Raw genomic sequence first — 7,793 nt, forward strand, 5'->3', positions numbered from 1 at the left:
ATACATCTCACATGAGCAATTAGCGCCGACAACAAGGAGGGTCCCGTTGCGGCGCGGCGGCTCTGGCAAGCAGCGCTCTCGCTGGCACCGGCAGGAGCTCAGGCCTGTAGCCCTCCCGCACCGGCACCGGTCCTGCGCCAGCACCCTGCAGCCGCAACACGTCCCCCTGCGCCCGGTACGGAGCCTCCACCCGCAATGCTCTCCAAAGCGCCCTGGGCACAAGGGGAAAGGGGCTCCCTTCCGCTCCTGCAGCACCCTGCGGGCACAGAGAGGTTATTTTAAGGACACAGGAAAGATTATGCTGCGAAATTGAAGCCGGCTCCCACCACGCTTGGAAATCACCCAGCTCGACGGCTGTTCTTATCACCAACTAAATGCACTTGCAATCATTTCTGCTCTCGTTCCTTCCCAGGCTTCCTCATGCTGCTTGCATTTTTATCCTCTTTCATCTCGTGCAAATAAAACCTAAAGCCAGCCCAGGGAAAGCAGCAAGTCATTATTCACACACATATTTGCAATGCTGGGTAAAGGCCTCAGCTGGACACCAGGGCCATCTGTGCCAGGCTCTGGTCACTGCAAAAAAAACCCAGAGCCTGCCTCAAAGAGAATTATTAATGCAAAGGCCCAGGAAGTCCTGGCTGCACATCTGGAGGGGAGATGTTAGATGCGATAAGCACGCCACAAGCAGCTTGCCTGCGCACACAAGCCTCCTCTGCTGCGCTCTGTGCAAAGACATGTAAGGGAGAAAGGAGGTCACCCCCAGGCCGAAGAGCTTAGGCCGGCCTCTCTCCCGCTCTCTAGGGCGGAGGAGTGCATCCCTGGCACGTCCCATAACTCTACCTTATCCTCAAGGGAAAGGGAGCTTTCACCACTGGGGACCAGCTGAAAAGCTGACTTTGACTGAAAAGCTACAGCAGGCAGCTACTATTGTGAGCTCTCTTTCACTACCTGGGCTCTGCTGCATGAACGTGACTCCTCTTTTCTGAAGTATTTCCAGCAGCAAACACACCTTTTGTTTTGGAAACTGAGGCTGGAATGCTTCTGTATTAAGAGCACTGATGCCCAGGTTTAACAAGTGAGCCAGTCTTGCAAGATTTGTGCAAAATCACACACACAAAAACAGAGACACTGGCTTGTTTAATGGTCTTGGGAAAAGCTGAAAGCCTACTCTTGCTTTGCTTTCCACCCCCTATAGTACGAAATTTCTTTATTTGGCCAAATTTGGACCTAAGCAATATAGCTCTATTCCCTACAGTAAGATCCTGCCTGTGAGATGGAGCAAGAAGCCAGTTGTGCTCTCAGGAGCAGCTTGGTGTCCTCAGGGCCTCGCATCCAAAGCAGACCCAATGGCACCATCTAATGGCCATAAGGACAAGCAAGAGGTAGAAGTTGTTTCTGTTAGAGAGCGTGTTGAAGACTGATGTGAGGGCTATTCCTCACCAGCAACACCATTTTTAGCTAGGTGCCAACGGGCTAGTGACCTTGGTGAAGTGGATCAGGAGCACGCAGCATTGGGATGGTTTGGCACACGTGGTGGGAAGCTCCTGAGATCAGCTAAGTGCTGCTAGAAACCTGCCCAGCTCGGGAACAGTGCCCAATCCGGGTGCTGGTAGAAGCAGAGCCCTGCAGCCTAGGCTGCCAGCGGCTGAAGGAAAGGCTGAGCTTCCTCTTGGCCTGTTGGACCAGATTTGGGGTGCATAGGTGGGCCTGTGAGGCACTGAGATACAGACCTCCAGGTTGTTCAGTTCTGGGTCAGGAGCAATGCAGATTCACTTGGGAAATTGTATTGCCAACCCTCTCCACACCACTACCACTTTTCCCCCCTCCTCTCCCCACAAATGAACATAAAGACTTCTTCAGGTTACCTGTTGACTCCACAGCTCTGTCATCTCCATACCACCCCAAAATAAGCATCTGCTCCGGTAGTGCTGACCTTCAGCCTGGAAAAACACACAGGTATGTTAAAGCCACAACTGAAAAAAACCCTTTCCATAGGAGCTGTGTGCAGGTGACTATGGCAGATGAAGGGTTCCCTTCCTGCTCTGATAGCTGCTGCTTCCTGAGGGCCACGAGCCCCAGGGCTCTCCTGCCTGGGGCACCATGCAGTTGTTTGCCTGCCTGTTCCTTAATGCAGCTCTTGCCAAGGACAAGTCCTCTTCTCTGAATAGAGCAGGGAGATACAAGGGCCGCTCGAGCTCCCTCTGCTTCTGGCAGGCAGCTCTAGAGCTAATGTTTGCAAAGGCTCATTAGTCATTTATGAGGTCTACCCAGGCACCTGAAAGTCTTCCCAAGGAAAGCAGAGGGAGGGAGAGAGCCCATTTTGCAAGAGGCCAGACAGCAAATGGCTTGTTTCATAGCTAGGAAGGGAGCCCAAAACAGATAAGAGGGTTTCTGGCTGCAACTCCAAGTCCGGGCTTTGGACTCCCCATTTGCCCAGTGGGGTTTCTCATGCAGCTGCAAACACCTGAAACCACTGCCTCGGAGGCAGGAGGATCAGCTAGAGGTGCAGGACCCTGGCACATCCTCCCGCAAGGCAAGAGGGGCATGAAGTGAAAACGCTCAGAATAATTGGGTAGCTTTAAAGCAAAAAGGACAAGAGTCTGTCCATGCCCTGTGTCCCGATTTCAACACTGGAAGGTATAACAGAACACCCTGTTATGGATTAAAAATAAAAAAAATACATATTAAAAAGGAGAAAAAGCAATCCAGACTATTCCATTGCTCTCCATGAAGGTTCAGGTCTCTGCGGGAGGCGAGGCAGAGAGGTTTCCTGCCAGCGAAGCCCTGCAGGGAGCTGGAGAGGAGCGGACCAGATCGATAGGCGGCTCCCGCGCGCCGGCAGCGCCAACAGCGAGGTGAGCTCATTGCTAACAGCCTTGGGGGGCACGAGAGCCAAGGGCAGCCACTGCACGCGGCTTTTTTTTTTTAAATTTGATGGGAGAGCAGCTTGATCTTTGGCCAGGTTCCTGGGTGCTCTTGCATGTGCTTTGGCTTTAGGAGATGCTCGATTCCTGGCATCAGCAAGGCCCGAGGACTGTCTCACAGGGGGAAGGTTAATGCTCTCTGGCTGCAGATGCGGCAGCCCAGTCCTTGCCCACGGCACCACCACATCTGCTGGGCCATGGCCACACGGAGGCTCCCGCACAGTGCTGGGCCTGGGGACACAGGACCACAAACGGGATCGGTGACAGGGGCCTCCCTCACTGACGTCCCCCTGCTGTCATAGGGGACAGGCTGGGACGCTGGGAAGGGAGGTTTCGGCTGCCAGGCAGCATCTCCAGGGAGCAGCGAGGGCTGTAACCCCTTCTATCTGCAGCCGCCTGGCAAAGGTGCAATATGGGGGGCCTTGGGGTCCCTGATTCCCCAGCCCAGCCCCTCCAGAGACTCAAAAAGGCTCGAACAAGGCGGTGCAGCAAACGCTGCAGGTGCTCAGGCCGCAGCGTGATCTGCGGCAGCACACGCTGGCAGGGCCCAGCAGTTTTGCAGCTTACCTGGGTCTGCCGGGGAATCTTGCAGGAGGGGGAACGCGTCCCCTCCGCTGGCACCACCACCACCACCCCATGTTGATGGGGGAGCTGCCAGGGGCTGCCCCTAGAGGCTGCTCACTGGCTGGCACCACAGGCCTGTCCCGCAGGGCGATGGACTCCGCGGACACCCAGAGCTCGGGTTCCTGGCCCAGGTGGTCGCTCAGGGCCCTTCCTGCCCACGGAAAGGGCCAGAACACCACAAGCGGGACAGATTTCCCTCCTGTGCCTGGCTAACAGCAGGCTCTGCCTCAGCCAGGTCCTGCTGCCAGGATCTAAGCAGGCAGATCCATCACTGATTTTTGTAGGAGGGGATTTTGTTTGCACTTACACTAGTGCCACAGGATGGGATTTTTGCAGGTCTCCTCTTGCCCACGCAGCAGCTTTCCAGCAGGGCAGTGAGCAGGAGCAAACCCCGTGGCTGTCAGCACAGGCACCTGATTAACATTTGCAGTCTCCTGCAATCACATTTAGCAGCAAATCCTCAGCAGAGTAATCAGCTCTCCTCACAGAAGGCAGCTTTATGAAAAAGAAATGAAGAGGGTGTCTTTATTACTTAAAGGAGCATCTCCCACACTCACCGCAGCACTAGTCCTGAAGAGGATTTGTGTCAGCACTGACCTAGCAAACACCTTCACCAGGTGTCCAAAGCAACCGCCTTTCCTTCAGCTGCACTTGGTCTCCACGTCGAGCCTCCCAAGAGCAACTGTCTCAGGGACATCCTCATCATGGCTGCAGTTGCATCAGAAGAGACACAGCAGAGGGTAGGACCCGCTGCCAGGTGCCTCTGGAGTCAGGAAGGCCTGGGCTCCTTCTAAATAGAGCAGCTCAAGTCATACTGGCTCTGGCTGCTGGCTCAGCCCAGGAGCCTGGAAAACTACATGACATCATCTGGGCGCCGCTGACAGACAGCGCTTGCGCTCAGGCACCCAGCGCCAGCGTCTCGCTCCAAGAGAAGAGCGCCGAAGGGGAGCAAAGCAAGAGTGCTGAGCAATGCTAATGAATTTGGGCACACAGTAGTGCCCCTGCCCCGTGCTGCCAGGGGGGTCGCTAGCAAAGATGACCCCCTGTCCATGAAATTGGGGTGAGCCAGGGGTTCACTCCCACATTGCCAACTCACACTCCTATCAGCCACATCAGGTTGGTCTCCTGGCTGCTCAGAGCCAATGTGTCACTTGAGGATGCCAGGCCCCCACTCTGGGGCTGTGACACGGCTAAGGGCACAGCCCACAGCTGCAAGGGGCTCCGGGAATAAGAGCAGGATAACATCCTCAGTCATGATTTACACAGCACAGCTCAGAGGGTGCCAAACCAAAAGCACTCACAAAATCTTCTGTTATCAGAAATGTCTGGTAAGGGAATTAAAGCCTGGTGAAGCAGGAGCAGAATTAGGATCCAGATTTCCCCCTTTCACTAGCTCAGCCCTGTCTCTGCCTTCCCACGTGGCCTTCAGCAAACTGCTTATCGGCTTCACTCCAGGTTGCCAATTTGCAAATCACACTAAATCAAGTCTCTTCTGACTTGGAGTCTCTGTATTCAGTGGAGCTCGTCCTGATCTTCAGGAGTACATGGGAAAGGAAGGAAAAAAATATATATTACACCCAATAATAATAATTACTTTTCTCTTCCCATGGGTGTTGTAAGGATTAGCTCATATTTAGCAAAACTCTCTGTAAGTGCTAAGCATTATTAATGCCTTGGATTGCTCCAGGAATGAGCGTGGCTTTCCAGGGAGTGATGGCTTTTTTCCTTTGTTGGTATGGAGCTGCAGCAATGTCATCACAGCCCAAGGTGAGCAAAATCCTATTTCTGTTTAGGACAGTGCCTGCAGCAGAAGAGCAACTCTCACCTCTTTCCATCAGTGTTTTCTGCCTTGGAGGGAGTGAAGCTCAGCCCTTCATCCCAGGCTTTTGCATTAGTGCACAGCCAACATGACCCCTAAGTTACACCATACATGCAAGTTAAATGTACCCCAAACCACTCTCTAACACTGAGTCTGAACAGTACAAAAGAGCCTGCATCCATCTCATCAGCCTCCTTGGCACAGGGGACCTCCTCCTGGCACACATTGCACAAAGAGGTTGAACCAAATGCAGCATGGGCCAGGCAGCAGGACCCAAGGGCATGCTCATAATACCACACACCTTCAGTCTGGTATCCCAAAGCAGGGTCCCTCTGGCCAGAGTCCCCTCACAGCCCTCTCCTGGAAAATGCTGGAGCAAGGATGAACTCAGATGCCTCCAGTGACCTTTCATATGTCTCCGGCCCAGGAGATTCTGGGTGGCAACAGAAAACAGGAGCTCAGAACAATCTCAAGAAGCTACTGGATCATGCTGGTTCTATAAGGGGCCCGAAGCAGACCCCAGCAACACAGTACCTTCTCCAGCAGGATATCCTCCATAGAGCAGAGCAGAATAACAAAAACAGCAATTGTAGCAGTCCCAAACAAGGAACCAAATCCCATCCAGAAAGCCTATCAAGAGAGCAGGGAACAATGCTCCAATATAGGTACAAGGTCCATCCAGGAGATAGGCCCTCACCAGAGCTTAAATGGAGTTCCAGGGTGGAAAGTGCAGGTGAGCTCCCAGGTGTGGCTGTTCAAGGCAGGTAAGGGCAATCAAGGGCTGATGATTGCCCCAGCGCCCTACTATATGGCTTCTCTGCCCCTGGAGGAGGGTACCTCAACTCCTGAGAAGTGTGGAGAAGGAAGGCACCCCATGTTGTGCTTGAAAGCAGTGTATTTACCTATGGTGGACAATACAGTCTCCCCTCCAGGTTCCAGTGCTGCAAAAAGGTCTGGAGCCCTCCCAGGAGGAGAAAGCACCATATGGCTACTGGTGCAGGTCATGCTGCCTCAGTTCCCCCTCAGGAGTTCCCCAGGTTAGGGATGTAGGAGCCCAAAAGCACCTCCTGCTGCTAGATGTGGCCACCCCAGGCCTACAGAATCTCCATCTGGGGCTGTCACTGACTTTTAGTGACCGCTTCTCCTCACCCCGGCTCAGCTGTGCCCCCATGGTGGGTGGCCACAACCTCGTGTGGGATGGGGCAAAGGTAGAGGCAGTGCTGACTGGCCTGCTTTCAAAGAGGCCACAAGCTAAATAAATAGCCGGCAGCCTATTTCAGTGGCTGCTATATTTAGCACAAGGAACATTTATTTATAGGCTTGGCAGCCGTTCTGAGTCAATAAAAGCCCAAGAGCTGGAAAAAGGACGTTCCTGGGTTTCTCATTGCGAGAGTGGTTTCTGCCGTGCAGCCGCCTTCCCGCTCCTGCGCCCGCTTGCAACCACCTCCAACTTGAGAGCTCGTGCGTGTGAGCCAGGAGGCCAAAACACCCGCACGCGCCTCCCTGTGCCGGGCTGGCACAGCCTCTCCCTGCACCAAAGGGAATCCACCCGGGGATTTAACTGGGCCTGCGGCCGTGGCAGCCAGTGGGTCATGGTGCCACCTCAGCAGCGGGCGCTTCTCGGGAGCACTGTCCTTGTGGGAAACTGGGAAAATGGAGCTAGGATGTAGGTGGGAAAAGCTTGTGCTTGGGGGTTAAATATGTGCCTTTTGTGTGGCGGTGTGAGCCCATGGTGAGCGGCACCAAGGCTGTGAAGCCGGAGCTGCACCGTGAGGCCGCCATGATTGCTGGGGTGCTGGCAGCCATTTTAGGAGCCTGTGCCAAGTTGTGTAGCTGGGTGAGGGGGCTGGATTTGTAAAACCCGGCAAGATTTAGCTGGGCCTGTGGGAAAACGCCTTGGTAGCTGATTTTTGATAGCTGTCACTCCCACCTTTAAGTCAATAAGTGCTGCACCTTTCTGGAGCCAGAGCTGCGGAGAGCTCCTGGTGCTGACTCCTCTCCCTGAGGGAAACTTGCTGCAGGGGGACGTGAGGAAATGTTTCCATGAGAGCCATTGGGTGAAACCAGCTCTGCTGCTGCCTGGGGTGCTGCCAGTGTGGACCTGGAGCAGAGCACGGCCAGGAGTGAGGATGAAGTCACCACCTGGGCCTATTCCCTATCCCAAGATTTAGCCCTTCCCATGATTTCATTTTCCCAAGATTTAGTTTGCTGTAAAACACACCAAATGCACAGCACTTTATCCTCGATGGGTTATGGGACACCAGAAAAAAGAAGATGGGAGCGGAGAGACTGGTTTTCCACTTAGGGCTTCAATATCCCACCCCAGTATCTTCATTATATGGAGTTCATGCAAGCTCCTGCTCTGAGCGAGCGTCACCCACACCCGACCGCTCAACCAGCTCCCACACCCGACTGCTCACCCCTAT

At 54.1% G+C, this 7,793-nt stretch overlaps 1 long non-coding RNA gene across 1 annotated transcript; it reads right to left on the bottom strand.

The window, feature by feature from the left end:
• Window positions 1-206: 206 nt before the first annotated feature.
• LOC112945241 lies at window positions 207-6,032 on the bottom strand. Its single transcript, XR_003248976.1, has 5 exons — window positions 5,902-6,032; window positions 4,146-4,338; window positions 3,856-4,043; window positions 1,866-1,940; window positions 207-256 (listed from the first exon to the last, which is right to left on the bottom strand). It is a non-coding gene; the product is annotated as an uncharacterized LOC112945241 (long non-coding RNA).
• Window positions 6,033-7,793: the final 1,761 nt, after the last annotated feature.

The sequence above is a fragment of the Nothoprocta perdicaria genome, unplaced genomic scaffold (genome assembly GCF_003342845.1).
Source record: "Nothoprocta perdicaria isolate Ctin4 unplaced genomic scaffold, notPer1 scaffold_186, whole genome shotgun sequence".
In the NCBI taxonomy this organism is placed as follows: Eukaryota; Metazoa; Chordata; class Aves; order Tinamiformes; family Tinamidae; genus Nothoprocta; species Nothoprocta perdicaria.